Source organism: Pituophis catenifer, unplaced genomic scaffold (genome assembly GCF_029215685.1).
Source record: "Pituophis catenifer annectens isolate HBS135680 unplaced genomic scaffold, rPitCat1.0.hap2 SCAF_1, whole genome shotgun sequence".
Taxonomy (NCBI): Eukaryota; Metazoa; Chordata; class Lepidosauria; order Squamata; family Colubridae; genus Pituophis; species Pituophis catenifer.
Genome location: NW_027256881.1, coordinates 331,336,904 through 331,354,809, shown reverse-complemented (window position 1 = coordinate 331,354,809; position 17,906 = coordinate 331,336,904).

Sequence of the window (17,906 nt, the reverse complement as noted above, 5' to 3'; positions counted from 1 at the left end):
GACTGGTCCCCAGTGTTTTTCTTCTTTGAAGTATTTAGCTTTATGCATATTTGCGGAGGAGAGCTTTGAGAGAAAAGATTGCTTTTTCTAAGGTAGTTCCTGCCATCTGACATTTTATAACTGCCTTTTCTAATGTTGCTAGGACTATACAGCCTGTATCGTTGTAGCTCACCAACTTTCAAAAACAATGTTTAGGAAACATCTGTCTTATGCCAAACCAGATTAATTATCTATCCAACCAACAAACCAACCAACCAACCCAGTCCTAATTCTTTTGACTGGCAATGTTTTTGCACAGTTGCGAGTACGGGAAAGAAAACCTTTTCCTGCCATCCATTTCCTCTTTTTCTTTTCTTTTACTTAATTTAATTTTTAAAAAATTTAAAAGGAAGATTAAAAACTAATCTGAAACTAATATACGGTTAAAAAAAGAAAGAAAGAAAGAAAGAAAGAAAGAAAGAAAGAAAGAAAGAAAGAAAGAAAGAAAGAAAGAAAGAGAAAGCTGAATGTCCAAGAAAGTGGAAAGAAGTAAAATAAACACAGAAAAGAAAGGGGAGGGGGAAATATGTAAAGAAATCACTTCTTTTCAGCAGATATAGGTACAATTATAAATTCGCCTCTTACACTGTGGTTTCAACATAATTCTCTTCTTTTTATAATCTACCTGTTTCCTCATTTTCTCAGTTATAGATTTCAAGGACTGTTATTGATGTGGGACTATTTGCTTTCATAGCAGGTGCTCTGTTGCTGTGTTAACTAGCCTTCCTTTTGGCCAAATCACCATCTCCCTTACACATATCCAGGTGACTGAAATATACACAGAATAGTCAATGAAACTTTTTTTTCAGGACAGGACGGGGAGAACTTGGATCTGAAGAAATTCTTAACAGAGACTATTTTTAACCGCTGTCTGGTCTGCCTACTGTGCCTTTCATATTTTGGGATAAAGGCAAGTTCTCCCACACTGTAAACCTGAATGTAAAAACAGTACACAACCCAGCCAAGCCCAAGGACAACTGGCTCTGTGTTTACCAGTTGGGTCCTTCCTGCTCTGTCTGGCCCAGGCTTCTTGTTTATCTCAGGCAGGAGAATTGGAGGCCCTCCAGATCTACCCTTTAGGAATCGATGGTGCAGCAGAAAATCAACAAGTCAGCTACAGCAAGCAGATATTCTTGCTGAGCTCTGTCTCCCCCACCACAACCTGGCACATTCTGTTCTCAGGCATGGCCCACACAGAGCACATCCACCAATCTTAAGGTTTGCGGTTGGATCGGATCTTTAATCTTCCCCCAATTCTATTTCCTGCCTGTATCCAAAGCTTTCTGCAAAATTCTTTCCTTATTATGAAGACTCCCCCGTTATATTACAAGACCGTAATGTGAAATGCAGGAGCTGAAAATGGTAAAGAATAAATGAATTTTATTTATTAAATAAAACAATTCATGAATGAATGAATGAATGAATGAATGCTATGCGAAAACACCCAAACAGATGGATGTGATAACTCTGAATGAAGGTAATCTGATTTGTTGAAATGGGTTAATGAAGACATACAGAGAAGTGAAGCTCTTGATTTATTTATGAATACAGAATAATAGAGATGGAAGGGACTTTCATGGTCTTTTAATCCAACCCTAAAATAGAACACCGCTTAGGGGGGGGCAAAAGCCCTACTAAGCAGGTATATACAAAAGTATGAAGGCTATTGCTTAAAAGCATTGTAAGCCGCCCTGAGTCTCCAGAGAAGGGCGGCATATAAATCAAACTAATAAATAAATAAACCCCCTGTTCAAGCATAAACCATTTCAGACAAGTGGCTGTCCAGTCTCTTCTTAAAAGCCTCCGGTGTTGCGGTACCCACAACTTCTGAAGGCAAGCTGTTCCACTGTTAATTGTTCTCACTGTTAGGAAGTTTCTACTTAGTTCTATGTTGCTTCTCTCCTTGATTAGTTTCCATCCATTGTTCCTTATTTTGCCTCTTTGGAAAATAGGTTGATCCCCTCTTCTTCATGGCAGCCCCTCAAGTATTGGAACACTGCTATCATCTCATCCTTAGTCCTTCTTTTCTCTAGGCTAGCCATACCCAATTCTTGCAACTATTTTTCATGTGTTTTAGTCTCCAGGCCCTTAATCATTTTAGTTGCTCTTCTGTGCACTCTTTCCAAATTCTCAACATTTTTTTTATAATGAGGTGACCAAAACTGGATGCAGTATTCTGGATGTGGTCTAGATAATCAGATGCAGATCAAATGGATATGTGGATGCCTATGAAAGTAGGAATCCGAGGGTTAATAATAGTTTGCTATTTATCCATGAACTGTAATAGCAGAAGAGTCAGAGATTAATTTTAGGAAAAATTGTGCAAGGTTGTGAATGAATGTGATCCAGGAGAAACATTCCATTCCATACCCAGTTGGAGCTGGACAAATTCCATTCCTATCAACAGCCACATTTTGAATGTAGTGTGCTAGATTTTATCCATGGCAACAATTGTGCCAGGAGAACATGACTTTAAAGCCGGAACAGTTAAAGACTGCATTAAGCTGCCTCAGCTGCAGATGTGATGAAAGCAACATCATTAGGACACAGTCCCAAAGGTGCTTTTTCAAGAGGCAACTGGATTTTCTGGTTTTTTTCTTTGAAGACTTTTCGCTTCTCATCCAAGAAGCTTCTTCAGCTGAAACGTCTTCAAAGAAAAAAAAAAACCAGAAAGTCCAGTTGCCTCTTAAAAAAACACCTTTGGGACAACCATGACTTGGATGACCGAGAATCTCCATAGACATTAGGACACAGTATTGCATAGCAATTACTAGTCATGTTCAAGTCATGGTTAAGAGGGACGAGATAATAGAATGAATGAGAACTGAGTTGCAAAACAAATATATGAAGAATGCATTGAGTGAAAGGGAAATATCAAGGAAAGTTGGGTTTGAATGGAAAAGGTCTTCAAAAAGAAGTTAAGCAGTTTAAAAAACAAAAGGCAGCTTGGGAAATGGCATGTAGACATGGTGGAAATAAAGATCACTTGCAATGGATGAAGTGAATTGTCTTGATATAAATAAACCATCCAGAATCACTTGTCAGTGAAATCAGCATATAAATGAAATAAACTAATAAACATATATCTGCCCCAAGCTGTATTTCCTTTTCTTTCTTTTCTTTCTCTTGTGCCATTTATTTGCTTTGGCTCCTTTTCTGTATTTTGCAGAATAGAAGGGAATGGAAAGGAATATAAACAGGAATAAGAATATTCTTTATTGGCCAAGTGTGATTTGACACACAAGGAATTTGTCTCCGGTACATAAGCTCTCACTGTGCATACAAAAACAAAGTCATAAATCATTAAGATACAATAATAAATCATAAGATACAATCAACAAAGTGATCGGTCATAAGATACCATGAAATGATGCCTTTCCTGAAAAAGACTAGCATAAAGAATGTACATTATGAATTATGATGGCTGGAAGATACATCCTAGGGCTACTAGACCCTGTCTTCAAAAAATTCCAGGCAAACTCCAGATATTAGCAATGAGGTATGGAAAACTTTGTGAATACAGGTTCAGATCTGGCAGTTCTATATTATCCATTTGCAAATCCTGCTAAATGGATGTGCTTTTCCCACCTTTCACTGTAAGCCACTTAGGGTAGAGGTAAGACCCTCAGAACAATGGACTGAATTTCTGTGCTGAACGTGGTATAGGAATCCCTCGACTTAAGACCACAATCTTGCCCAATATTTCTGTTGCTAAGCGAAACATTTGTTAAGTGCACTTTGCTACCTATTTTGCCACCGTTGTTAAGTGAGTCACTGCAGTTGTTAAGTCAGTAACACGGTTGTTAAGTGAATTGGGCTCCCCTATTGACTTTGCTTGTCAGAAGGTCACAGACATGACCCTGGGACCCTGCAACTGTCATAAATAGCCTTGGTAGTACAGGGGTTTAAGGCACCCTGTTATTAAGCTGGTTATTAAGACCAGCTGCCTGCAATTACTGCAGGGTTCGAATCTCGCCAAGGCTCAAGGTTGACTCAGCCTTCCATCCTTTCTAAGGTAGGTGAAATGAGGACCCAGTTTGTGGGGGCAATAAGCTGACTTTGTATAAAATATACAAAAGTATGAAGGCTATTGCTGAGCACATTGTAAGCCGCCCTGAGTCTTCGGAAAAGGGCGGCATATAAATCAAATTAAAAAAAAAAAAAACGAGTCAGTTGCTGCGTGTCCGAATTTGGATCATGTGACCATGGGGGGGGGTTTTCCTGCAATGGTCTGAAGTGTGAAAAATGGTCATAAGTCACTTTTTCAGTGCCGTCGTGACTTTGAATGGTCACTAAAGGAACTGTTGTAAGTTGAGGACGAGCTGTAATCTTCCTGTTCCTCTGCACAAAGTCAGCAGTTTTGCAAATGAAGCTGTTGTCAACCAATAGCTATAGCCAATGCAACCACGAGTCCTTGTATGCTCTGTCCTTAAAAATAAAATTGATTTTCCAAAGGCTGCCAAAGCTTTCCCCAGTACTCTGGCACAGCGGAAGACAAACTGCAGAATGAACAATAACAACCTAAAAAGAAGGAACAGAAACAGGGAGCTGTGTTTACAGTTTATTTTTAAACAGGTGGGTTCAAAAGTATTCTCTTGTCAAGACCCAAGAACTATAAATACGCATGTTTAATGGGCCCTGGTGGTTGATGTAATCCAATCTATATATGTTTCTGCCACAACCCAGTTCATTTGGGCTGTGTTACTGAGTAAGCACAGACTGAGTTACCGTCACTGTGGCTCAGATTGAAACTGACAGCACTGTTGAATGGGGATTGAAGGTGATGACATGATGCCGTCGAGCCACACGATTGCCTTGTGCCTGGCAGTTGGACGCTGCTTGGATGATGCCGACAATGTCCTTTTTTTGGTTGGGTTTCATAGTGCTCACAAGATATTGGTTTTTGAATAGGCAGCTTGAACAGTGGGTGAATGCAGCCTACTAAGGGTCTTCCTAGAGAATTTAGTGGGACCTTCTTTAGGAAGAATAGACCCAAGAAGGATCTTGACAGACTTGAGCATTGGGCCCTAGCCAACCAGATGTATTTCAGTAGTGAGAAAAGTAAGGTTCTACATTTAATTTTCCTTGCTTTTACAGAAAAAACCAAAGGTAGTACCTGACTCAATAGTAGTAATAGTGAGAGGGATCCAAGAATCCTGATGAATCACCACTGATGTATAGCAATAGCACTTAGACTTATATACCGCTTCACAGTGCTTTACACCCCTCTTTAAGCAGTTTACAGAGTCAGCATATTGACCCCAACAATCTGAGTCCTCCTTTTACCCACCTCGGAAGGATGGAAGGCTGAATCAACCTTGAGCCTGGTGAGATGTGAACTGCCAAATTGCAGGCAGCTGGCAGGCAGCAGAAGTAGCCTGCAGTACTGCATTCTAACCACTGTACCACTGCATGCGAGCCAGCAATGTGTTGCAGCTGCCAAAAAAGCCAATTAAATCCGAGACTGCATCAACAAAAGGGTAGCATCAAGACCACTGGTGGGATCCTCCCGGATTAACAACCGGTTCGGTGATCCTGCGCTTCGTGTGCACAGTTTGAAGAAATCTTCACTTCCGGGTTTCTTCGGAGGAGTAACACAGCTGATTCGCACGGCAATCTGCTCTGCTGTGCGAATCAGCTGAGGAGATAAAGGTAGGGAAATAGTGCAGGCGGGTGGGTGGGCCCATCTGATTGTTAAGACAAACCAGTTCGCTCCCAGCTGATCATCGGAGCTACCAGTTTGTCTGAACCGGTCTGAACTGGTAGAATCCCACCACTGATCAAGACCACAAAAAGTGGGAGTACCCACTCTATACTGCACTAATAAGACCACTTTGTGGAATACTGCATCCAGTTCTGGTCACCATGATACAAAAAAGATGCTCAGGTCCTAAAAAGTGTGCGGAGAAAAGCAACAAGGATGATAATGGGTCTGTAGGCTAAACCGTACGATAAACATCCCAAGGCTTATTTTATTTATTTATTTATTGGTTGGATTTATATGCTGCCCTTCTCTGGAGACTCAGGGCGGCTTACAATACATTAAGCAATAGCTTTCATACTTTTGTATATACCTGCTTAGTAGGGCTTTTGGCCCACCCCTAAGCGGTGTTCTGTTTTATACAAAGTCATCTTATTTCCCCCACAATCCGGGTCCTCATTTTACCTACCTCGAAAGGATGGAAGGCTGAGTCAACCTTGAGCCTGGTGAGATTTGAATTTGCAGTAATTGCAGGCAGCTGGTGTTACTTAACAGCAGTTTAGTCTGCTGCACCACCAAGGCTCTTGGTATTGCAATCAATAATCTAGGAAGCTCTAATTAGACAGGCAGGTAGTACCAGTATTGAGAAGGGGCAGTTGCACAGGTTGTGAGCTATGAAGGACATTACAGGTGACAATTCAGTCCACTGAATTTTAACCAAAAGGAAATTGGTAACCAGTGTAGCTCTCAAGGCAGTGTTACATGGAAAAATAGAGAGGAATAGAAAATGGATATAAAAATATTTTACAAAAGACTTCGTTTTTGCTGGAAGATATTTCGCGTCTCATCCAAAAAGCTCTTCAGTTCAGAACTGGAGAAGCTTCTTGGATGAGAAGCAAAATGCTTGCCTCACTTTGCGACCTATCTTGCCACCATTGTTAAGTGAGTCACTGCAGTTGTTAAGTTAGTAACACGGTTGTTAAGTGAATTGGGCTTCCCTATTGACTTTGCTTGTCAGAAGGTCACAAACAAGACCCTGGGACAATGTAACTGTCATAAATATGAGTCAGTTGCCGTGTGTCCGAATTTTGATCATGGAGGTGCTGACACGGTCGTAAGTGTGAAAAAGGGTCATAAGTCATTTTTTCAGTGCTGTTGTGACTTTGAATGGTCACTAAGTCTTTAAAGAAAAACAAAATCCAGCTGCTTTTTGTAAAACCATCTTTGAGACAACCATGACCTGGATGTTGTGGGCTGTCAGAGCTGGCGGCAGACTCGGATGATGAGGAGCTTGGGGAGGAACTTGGACCAGTTCTGGAGTCTGGGGAAGGCTCTGAATGGATGTTCTGCATCGGACGCAGAGAAAGAGCCTTCTGACATTTCCCAGCCACCGGAGAGGCAGATGCCTTTGGAGGCTGATATGAGTGAGGAGGAAGAACAGCTGGGGCCTGTTCCAGAAGCGCAAATGCGCAGAACTGTTAGGAGAGAAGAACAACTGAGGACTAGGAGTCGGCTCTACTCGGGAAAACAAGGCACACATGGACGCTGAATGGCCCCTCCCTGGCTGGGGAATAAATAGAAGGAAAGTGGTGGTGGTTATAGGAGACAATAGTTCAGATTTCTGAAGATTTGGCTCATCGTGTTTTGTGCCTCAGAGACTGCTTGCCAGAATTTAATTTGCAACTTTGCAGCTGGGAGCTCAAGGAACTGAAAAGGTCTGTTACTGCAGTTAACTCTTTGAAGGACTATTGCCTGGACTTTTCTGTGTGTGAATGCCATTAATTCACAGGAGATAAATAAAGAGGTTTTTCGGGACAAGGAGTCTGTTTCTTGTTTCTACTAAGGCTGGGTCAGAACACTGGATGACCAAGAATCTCCATAGACATTTACAATGAATGGCTAAGAGAACTAGGTGTGTTTAGTCTGAGAAAGAGAAGGTTTAGGGGGTGACATGATAGCCTTCTTCTAATACTTGAAGAGCTGTCACAGGGAAGACAGGGTCAATTTATTCTCCAAACTACCTGTGGGTAGGACAAGAAGCAATGGATGGAAGCTTGTCAGAGGGAGGTCTAATCAGGAACTAAGAGGAAATATCCTGATAGAACAATCATTTTATAGTGAGAACAATGGAACTGCTTGTCTTCCAGAGTTGTGGGTGCTCCATTTTATTTATTTATTTATTTATTGAATTTATATACCACCCTTCTCCCCGAAGGCACTCAGGGCGGTGAACAGCCGAAAATTAAAATAACATGCAATATAGAAGTTAAGATAACTAAAAATAAATTAAATTAATCGGCCTCCCAATTTAAAACCCCAAGCTACAATTAAAAACTATCCCATAAAACCTATTCATTCATTGCTGGAGGTTTTCAAGAAAAGATTGGACATCCATTTGTCCGGGATGCAATAAGGTTTCCTGCCTTTGGCAGGGGGGTTGGACTAGAAGACCTCCAAGGTCCCTTCCTTCCAGCCCTATGATTCTAAGATATAATTCACAAAGCACGGTATATTTCCCCATCCCCCAATCCTTACGCTTCATAGCTGCATAGCGTCTCCTGTGTGGCACATGTTATTTCCATTTCTAAATGGCTTATAAGGATTTTATTAGTGCACATTCTTTGAATTGTCATACAGTACTTTAGGGATCTCTTCCAGCTTCTTAGAAAATAGATCTCTTGTTTGGAGGATGGCTGCTTCTCGTTCTGGGATGTGCATTGTGCATGCAGGGAATTGCCCTGTTGAGTCAGATGATTTCTCCTAGCCCACAATTCTGCTTCCAGCAATGATTAACTTGGCGGAGTTCACAGGCGGGTTTTAAAAGTGAGTGTCATGGCCATCCGTTTGTTCTTTTGTCCCTAAAATTAGAGATAAATAGTGCCACAGTTTATGTAGAGCCCATTTAGTGATTATGGTTAATACCCATCCATGTCTCCTTTCTCCCAGGTTATAGTGGCTGTATTTATGACTAATTACTCAAAAGATTGAATGGCACTTTTCGAGTTTTAGGCCCAGAGGAGATACTAATAGAGAAAATCCTTATTATTGTATAACCCAGAAGGGAGTTATCTATTTTGACTGCTGAATTATCATGTAAAAACCATATGTCTTCCTGTGATTGAGGGAAATAACTGCGGTGTCTTCTCTGTGAAATTCCCATCTTCCTTGTGTTGCACCTGTGTGTAGCCTTACAGATTATAAAACCTTTGTTTGGGGAACAGCTGGACTGCTGGGACAGTTCACTTTTTAAAGGACTGGGTATGTTGGCTATGCTATACAGGTAGTCCTCGACTTATGACCACAATTCAGTCCAACATTTCTGTTGCTAAGTGAGACATTTGTTAAGTGAATTTTGCTCCATTTTATGACCTTTCCTGCCATATTTGTTAAGGGAATCAGGGCAGTGGTTCATTTAGTAACACGGTTGTTAAGTGAATCTTCTGACAAGCGTTGGCTTTGCTTCTGAGACGGTCACAAAACGTGATCCCATGACCCCGGGATATTGCAACCATCATAAATAGGAGTCAGTTGCCAAGCGTCTGAATTTTGATGATGTGACCCTGGGGATGCCACAATGGTCATACTGTAAGTGTGAAAAACACACCAGAGGAGCTCTGGTGGCTCAGCAGACTAAAGCACTGTTATTAACATCCACTAACATCTGCTGCTTGCAATTACTGCAAGTTCAATTCTCACCAGGCTCAAGGTTGACTCAGCCTTCCATCCTTTCTAAGGTAGGTAAAATGAGGACCCAGATTATGGGGGCAATAAGGTGACTTTGTATAAATATACAAAAGTATGAAGGCTATTGCTTAACACATTGTAAGCCGCCCTGAGTCTCTGGAGAAGGGCAGCATAAAATTATTTTTTAAAAAAAAAATGTCACTTTTTTCAGAGCCGTTGTAACTTTGGACAGTCGCTAAACGATGAGTAATACAAAGTGAAGGCTGGGAAAACTCTCTGTTGTGTGACAGGGGTTAGTAGCCTGACCTATTGTAAAGGCACCTTCATACACTGAAAAACATTTTGAGTGTGCTATGTTTTCCCTATAAACAGACTTTTCAAAGAAAACAGTTGAAAAACAACGGGGGAAACACGCCCAGGCTAAATGACGCTGATTATTATGGTCCAGCAGTGATGCCGTCCGTTGTCTCTCCACATCCAGTCTGTAAACAACTCTCTTTTTCCGCTGTAGCTGTCATTTCTCCTAAGGAGACGGCCTCTTTTGGAAGCACGGGTTGTTTGTTACTATTTTCGTCTTTCCCTGAAGAATCGGCACTGCAGTCTACGACTTCCAAATGTGATGAACCTGGATCCTTTCATTTCAAAAGCTGTGGGAAAACTCGTGGCCAGGGAAAAGGGAGAATTCCCCTCCTTCAGACTCTTCCAGCAGCACTTTAGATCAACAGTTGGCGAGACAGCAGATGTTTATAATATTTTTTTCCTCCCCAAGCCAAGGGTTTTGCTTTTCAGTATTTTTGCTTTTGCTACTCGGGGCAATAGTCCAAGGGGCAGATGGAATTGGAGAAAACAATTCATTTCGTTTGGATTTCAATTCGGTTAATCAAATCAGTGCACGAGGATTACTTGCCACAAAAATGATCTTGTTATACGTAGCTGTCTGTCTGCCCTCTTGTCTTTTATTATTTATTTATTTATTTATTTATTTATTTATTAAATTTTTATACCGCCCCCTCTCCCGAAGGACTCGGGGCGGTGAACAGCCAAAATTAAAAACACACAATACAAATATTAAAATACATTAAAACGAAATTAAATTATCTTTGGCTTCTCCAATTTAAAACCCCTTACCCCTAAAATTCCCCAATTAAAAGATTTTTAACCCAGCCCGGCTTGCTGAAATAAAAAAGTCTTCAGGGCCCAGCGGAAGGTACAGAGGTCCGGGATCAGTCGTATCCCTGGGGGTAGCTCATTCCAGAGGGCGGGTGCCCCCACAGAGAAGGCTCTTCTTTATTGATTCTGCCCCTCCAGACGCAGCTTTTGGTGGCACCTCTGCAACAGAAGATGTTGAAGTCCTGGGCCAGGGGCTTTAGAAAACCATATAAGGTGGACAGTGGTGGGTTTCAATTTTTTTTACTACCGGTTCTGTGGGTATGGCTTGGTGGGCGTGGCCTTGTGGGCATGGCAGGGGAAGGATACAGTAAAATCTCCATTCCTTCCCCACTCCAGGGGAAGGTCACTGCAAAATCCCCATTTCCTCCCGATCAGCTGGGACTTGGGAGGCAGAGAATAGATGGGGGCGGGGCCAGTCGGAATTTTTACTACTGGTTCTCTGAACTCCTCAAAATTTCCGCTACCGGTTCTCCAGAACTGGTCAGAACCTGCTGAAACCCATCTCTGAAGATCGGGGTCTCCAACCCCCCGGGGCCATGGGCCAGCACAGGGCTGCGGGCCGCCAGAAACCGGGCCACACAAGCAAGCAAAAACCCATCCAAGCATGTGTGGGATCCAGGCAGTCTGCACAACCACACTTCCCTGGTCCACCAAAAAAACACCCTCCAAGAAACCTGTTCTGACCTAGGCTTCCTTAGAAATTAAACAGCACAAACTTAGTCCTGGCAAACCTCTTTAATTTATATGGCTGTAAATTACTTTCATTTACAGTCCGCAAGGCTTGATAAACAGTCTTTCAGAGGAAGGTTATCAACACCCACCTATCTCACATGGAACGCTGCCAAAGAGCTAATTTCCAGACGCAGGGCAAGGCCAAACTTGGCACTGAGTCACAAACAGAATGTTCAAATCTTGAACGAATTGCTTCCTGCAAAAGCTCACCTCCCGTTCGCTTCTCTTTTATGTCTTATGGGAGGGGCCAATCATCTCCAAGCCTTACTCCCAAGTTGACCCTGTTTCCTTAATTGTTCCTGTCTCCTGGCAGCTCTACGCATGCACACACTGGGAACAGGCTCACGCCGTTCTTCTGCCTCGCTGATGTCAGACTCCGGAGGCAGCAAAGAACTACCAGATGGCCTTGGCCCCCTCTCTGCCTCTGACTCAGAGCCATCATCCGAGCCTTCCCCAGACTCCAGGACTGGCCCATGTTTCTCCCCAAACTCCTCACTGTCTGAATCTGCTGCCAGCTCTGCTGGCTGCCGGCGGGCCACAACAGAACAGTCCCCCGGTACCCAAATGTTTGGGGGCTGCTGATATAAGGGGTAATATAATTCAGCACCTCAGGCTTAAAGAAAAGGAAAGTGCTTCAACTGGAGACGCTCAAAGAATCTGAAATTGTGGTGGATGGAATGAGAATGGAAAGATCAGAGGATCCTAAGATGTACAGGTGGTCCTTGATTTACGACAGTTTGTTTAGTGACCGTTCAAAATTACAACAGCGCTGAAAAAAGTGACTTATGACCGTCTTTCACACTCATGACCATTGCAGCATCCTCATGGTCTCATCAGCACAATTCTGATACTTGGCAACTGATTCATATTTATGACGGTTGCAGTGTCCCAGGTCACTTTTTGTGACCTTCAGGCAAGCAAAGTCGATGGGGAATCCAGATTCACTTAACAACCCTGCAACTAACTTAACAACTGCAGTGATTCACTTAACAACTGTGGCAAGAAAGGTCGTAAACTGGGGCAAAACTCGCTTAACAACTGTTTCACTTAGCAACAGAAATGTTGGGCTCAAGTGTGGTCATAAGTCGAGAACCACTTGGATTGGGTTTCATATCCACCTGAATTCTTCACCTTTACTCCCAGATTGAGTAAGTTTTGACTATATCCTACACATGTTCAGAGGTACTATTTTTGACTGATTTCCCCAGCTCCTGCATCAATGAACCTTGTCCCAAATTGAGTTAGCTCTCTATCCAGGCCAAAGGCTGTGAATGTGTCCTAAAGCACAAAGGTTCTCAGCATGATTCCCATTTGGCTGTAGCCTTATCGTATGTATCTGGGGGCCTCTTACAAAATGACAACACCGCCCTTTTCCTAGAGTTGGCAAAATTTACCTAGAGGTAGCTGACCACAAACACTGCTCTTTAGCCAAAAAAAACGCAAGTCACTCAGGTGAGCTGAGCTGGACAATAACAGCTTCTACTGTACTAGGAATTCTGTTTTATACTGTATTTTCAGTTGCAGCCTAGCTGAGATGCTCAGAGCTTTTCTGCAACGTCCCTCCAAAGTCTTAGCCAAAGGGAATGACTTCCCAGCAGCTTTGTATCTTAAGCTGAGATGCGATATATGGAATGCCCACGTTTGGACTTTGAGCAGTAGGTTCTCTAAGGGAACATATGTTAATGAGAATGTTTACTTTTAAAGCAACCGGTCTAGTAACACACAGCCCTTAGCAGGCAATATCTCCCCCACATGCCAGGGGTGTCAAACTCAAGGCCTGCGGGGTGCTTAGATCTGGCCCACAGGGCCACCCTGGAAACAGCTGAGTATCACCCTGTGGTGCCTCTGCCAGCGAAAACAGGCTCCTGGGCTCCGTTTTCAGCTGCGCCGGCCTCCTGCAACCCGCTGCCAGCGAAAACAGGCTCCCGGGCTCCGTTTTCAGCTGTGCCAGCCTCCTGCAACCCTCTGCCAGCGAAAACAGAGCTCGGGAGCCTGTTTTCGCTGGCAGAGGGTTGCAGGAGGCCGGCGCAGCCGAAAACAGAGCCCAGGAGCCTGTTTTCGCTGGCAGAGCACTCGGGCCCCCACAGGCACCCCTGATACGAGTGATGTTGAGCTGGCCATGCCCATCCTGGCCACACTCACCCCAGCCCCCCATAGTCAAACACAACCCAGATGTGGCCCTCAATGACACCCCTGCTCTATGCACAGGCCTTCTCCAAGCCAACTGTCTGGATCATTCATCTGAAAATGTTAGGTATTGAACTTAGGACGTCTGCAGGCGAAGCCTACAGCCATATTAAGAACAGCTGCTCTTCAAATATTCCTAAATGAAGTACTGGCTTTCCCTTTCTCAAGCTTTTTATTTATTTGCCAAAATATATACGCCCCTTTCTTTTCCAGTTCCAGAAGGTTTACAACGCGTGCAATTAATAAACTCACGAGATCCATTTGTAAAACCAATCATTAATCAGAGCTGCTACAACCGCAAGGAAAGCCATAGCAAATATAAAATGAATCCAAATGCTCTCTTAAAAGAGGACTGCTTTTGTCATCTTCTGAAACATGCGAGGAAACGTTTTTCCAGAGACAACTTAAAAAGTCTCTGGATTCCGGGCCCCTCAATGGAGGGGTGGGTTCTACTTACCTTTACTACCAGTTTGCAGCGGGGCCGCATATGCGCGCTCTCTTTGCTTGCTTGCTCGCTTGCTCTTCTGCACATGCGCAGAAGCTTCTGCACATGCGCAGAAGCGTTTTGATGACATCAGGGTTGGTGGGCGGAGCCTCCCGACAGTTTTACTACCGGTTCTATAGAACCGGTGTGAACCGGGGGCAACCCACCACTGGAGATCTGGTATCTACAATTATATGAAAATAAAGATAGTAAGCAAATTAGGCTTAAAACTACCAACTACGGAGACTTTGGGAAATTACAGTAAACCTCCAATCCCTAAATTTCTATCTGCCCAGCCAGGAGCAACTGAAAAAGTTGAGATATTGTGTTGGGTGCTCCATCACTGGACAGCCACCTGTCTGAAATGGTATAGCAGGGGTGTCAAGCTGGCAGCCCGTGGGTTGGAAGTGTCACACGCAGGCCACACCCACCTGAATGGGGAAAACGTCACAAAATGTCACATGACGGCAACATGACACAGTGAGTTTGACACCTGTGGTATAGGGTCTCCTGCTTGAGCAGAGGGTTGGACTAGAACAGAGGTCACCAACTGGTGGTCCGTGGACCACTGGTGGTCCACGAGAAAATTATGGTGGTCCGCAGAAAAATTATTTGCGTTTTTTATATTGCTCTAAATCAGGGGTCCTCAAACTACGGCCCCTGGGCTGGATACATGCAATGAACACTTGTGTTGCTGCAGAGAGTCTCCCCCTTCAGGGTCTTTTTCTGTGGGTTGGTCGGGGGCAGAAATTCCAACTTCGGGTCTGCTTCAGCCTCCTGATGCAGAGCTTTGGGCGAAGGCTGGAGGGAAGCACCGCTGGTGGCAAGGAGCCGGAGGGCCTTGTTCCAGTGGGACTGCATCATGGCCTGGAACTGGCTGACCATCTCAGCCTGCTGAGCCTCCAGGTGCCGGTACCTGGCCTTGTACTCCCGCAGGTCTTCCCTCTGCTTGGAAAGCCTATGCTCATAGTCCTCAGTGAGGTGCTTCTGCTGAGCCTCCTTCTCAGTGAGATCCAATTTGAACTGAGCTGTTTTGCCAACTCTTTCTCGTGGTGGCTGCTTAGCTCCAACAACTACTTCCTATTGGGGCCCTAAAGAGCCCAGGCAGGCAGGTGAGGAGTGGCTGGCTGGGTGGGTGAGTAGAGGCTGGCGAGGCATCCCTTGATGCGAGTGACATCAAGTTGGCCATGCCCACCCAGTCACATGATCATCTAGCCACGCCCACCCAGCCAGTCATTAGGCAGATCGTATTAGTGGTCTGCAGGATTTAAAATTATGAATTTAGTGGTTCCTGAGGTCCAAAAGGTTGGGGACCCCGACCTCCAAGGTCCCTTCTAACTCTGATCATTACAAGCTGAACACATTTAGTAATGAAATATCAGTGAATTTCAGGGGCTCTCTCTAAATCAGATGCAAAAAGGACAGCCTGGGTTGCATAAAGATCACTAGCAGGATTGCCCAGTGGAGAAGGTCGTATTCACATTCAGAGAAGAAAATAAAATACGAACTAATCAAGGATGGGAGGACATCAGACAGATATGATCATCCCTACATAGCAACGAGTTAGCAAAACAAGATTTAGTGTGCTAATAAAATCCTGAGAGGCAATTATTTTCCATTTTGGATTGCCTCTGATATTATTTATTTTTATTATTTATTTATTTATTTAGGAGATTTATATTGCCGCCTATTCGCACATGGCAACTCAAGGTGGCTTACAAGAATATAAAAACAATAAAACTCATAAAAGAGAGAATCATATATAATAAAATAGCCCCCCACCCCCCACGTTGGCGACAACACATCATACAAACCTTTTAATGGGCTCCATCCCGCTCTGCATTCCTCAGGCCCGCTGGCAGAACCAGGTCTTTCAGCACCTTCCGGAAGAGTGTCAGAGTGGGGGCCATTCTAATCTCCCTCAGAGAGAGGGAGCCACCACAGGGTAGACCCTTCTTCTGGGTCCCACCAGGTGTATTTCCCTAGGGGATGGGACCCACATAGGTTCTACTTACCTTTACTACCGGTTCATAACACGCTTGCATGCATGTGCTCGCTTCACTCGTGCACGCACTTTGCTTCTGCACATGATGACATCCGGGGCAGTGGGCGGGGCCCCTCGCTGGTTTTACTACCAGTTCTTGCAAACTGGTCCGAACCGGGGGCAACCCACCACTGGACCCACCACATTCCCTGCCTACCCGATGGGTCAGGTAGATGTGACTGGCAAGAGACGGTCCCTCAGATAACCTGGTCCCAAGCCATGAAGGGCTTTAAAGGTGACAACCAGCACCTTGAATTGCACCCAGAAGCAAATCAGCAGCCGATGCAGCTCTCGCAGGAGAGGTGATATATGTGCACATCGAGGTCTGCACAAAACCATGCGGGCTGCTGCATTTTGCACCAACTGGAGGTTACGGATGCTCTTCAAGGGCAGCCCCATGTAGAGCACGTTGCAGTAGTCAAGATTAGTAACTGCTGAATTAACTTTATTTATGAAACTTGCTTGTTGTCTTTTAAAACCATTTAGGTAGGTTTTAACTGATTTTACTGATGCTCCACGTGACTTACAGTAAATTAAATCCCAACTTTAGTTACATATTGTAAGTAGAAGGATTTCTTTCCACCTGTCCTGGATCTCTCAAGTGTTTGCTTAGTTAGAGGGTTGTAATTTTAGACTCTGGCTGGAATTTTGTCTTACCTAGATTCCTATCAATAAAGAAAATATTGAGTAAATATTGCCTTTCCTCTCCACCTGTGTTCCTGCCTGGTAATCTACCACTTCTCTGAAATCCCAGATATGTTCCTTGGCTAGGTCCTACCTTGCCTTGTGATCACAAAAATAGCTAACAAAATAGGGAACACAGCCAAGGGAGTAATCTGCCTAGTGGGCCAAAGCTGGATTAAGTGGATGTCACATCCTCAAATGGTATCTTTGCTTTCAGACTTGAAGATACAATTTCCCTGGTACTTTTCCACCTATAACTCTGCAAAGCAGGCTAACTCAGACTTATATTGTTTTTCAAGTAGGAACATCCCCTCCAACATTATTAGAATCCATGTTTGCTATTTTCTAATCCTTGAAACACACAGAAGGTGCATGTTCAACATACTTGGGCCATTCCAACTGACAGCTTGTGAATTTGATGGGGGCGATAGCAGCTGCCGGCTTTCCAAAGCACCAGAAGGCAAGACAAGAAACAACGGATAGAAACTGCTCAAGGGGAGAAGCAATCTAGAACGAAGGAGAAATTTCCTAACCGTGAGAACAATTAACCAGTGGAACAGCTTGCCTTCAGAAGTTGTAGGTGCTCCATCACTGGAGGCTTTTAAGAAGAGACTGGACAAGCATTTGTCTGAAATGGTATAGGGCCGTGATGGCGAACCTATGGCATGCGTGCCACAGGTGCCACGGGTAGCCATATCAGTAGGCACCCCAGCTCAGCTCCGGCATGCATGCCAGCTGATTTTCGGGCCTTCTGGGCCCACCAGAAGTAGGGAAACAGGCTGTTTCCTGCCTCCAAAGGGCCTGGGGTGGGTGGGGAAGGCCCGTTTTTCTTTCTCACCTGGATCCAGATCCATTCTATGCATCTGGGGAGGGCGAAAACAGCCTTCCCCACCCCCTCGGAGATCCTCCAGAGGCCCGAAATGGCCCACATAGAATTATGGGTGTGGGCACACATGTGTGCGAACCTCCCCCACCCCCCCTTCCTGGCACGTGATGACAGAAAGGTTAGCCATCACTGGTATAGGGTTTCCTGCCTGAGCAGGGGGCTGGACTAGAAGACCTCCAAGGACCCTTCCAACTCTTATTCTGTTAAGAGTCACACTAGATTTTGCACAGCTTAATAAATAGAAAGGGGCGTGATTCTTTTTTTTGTAGGGGAGATTTCAAGACTTTCAAAAGCT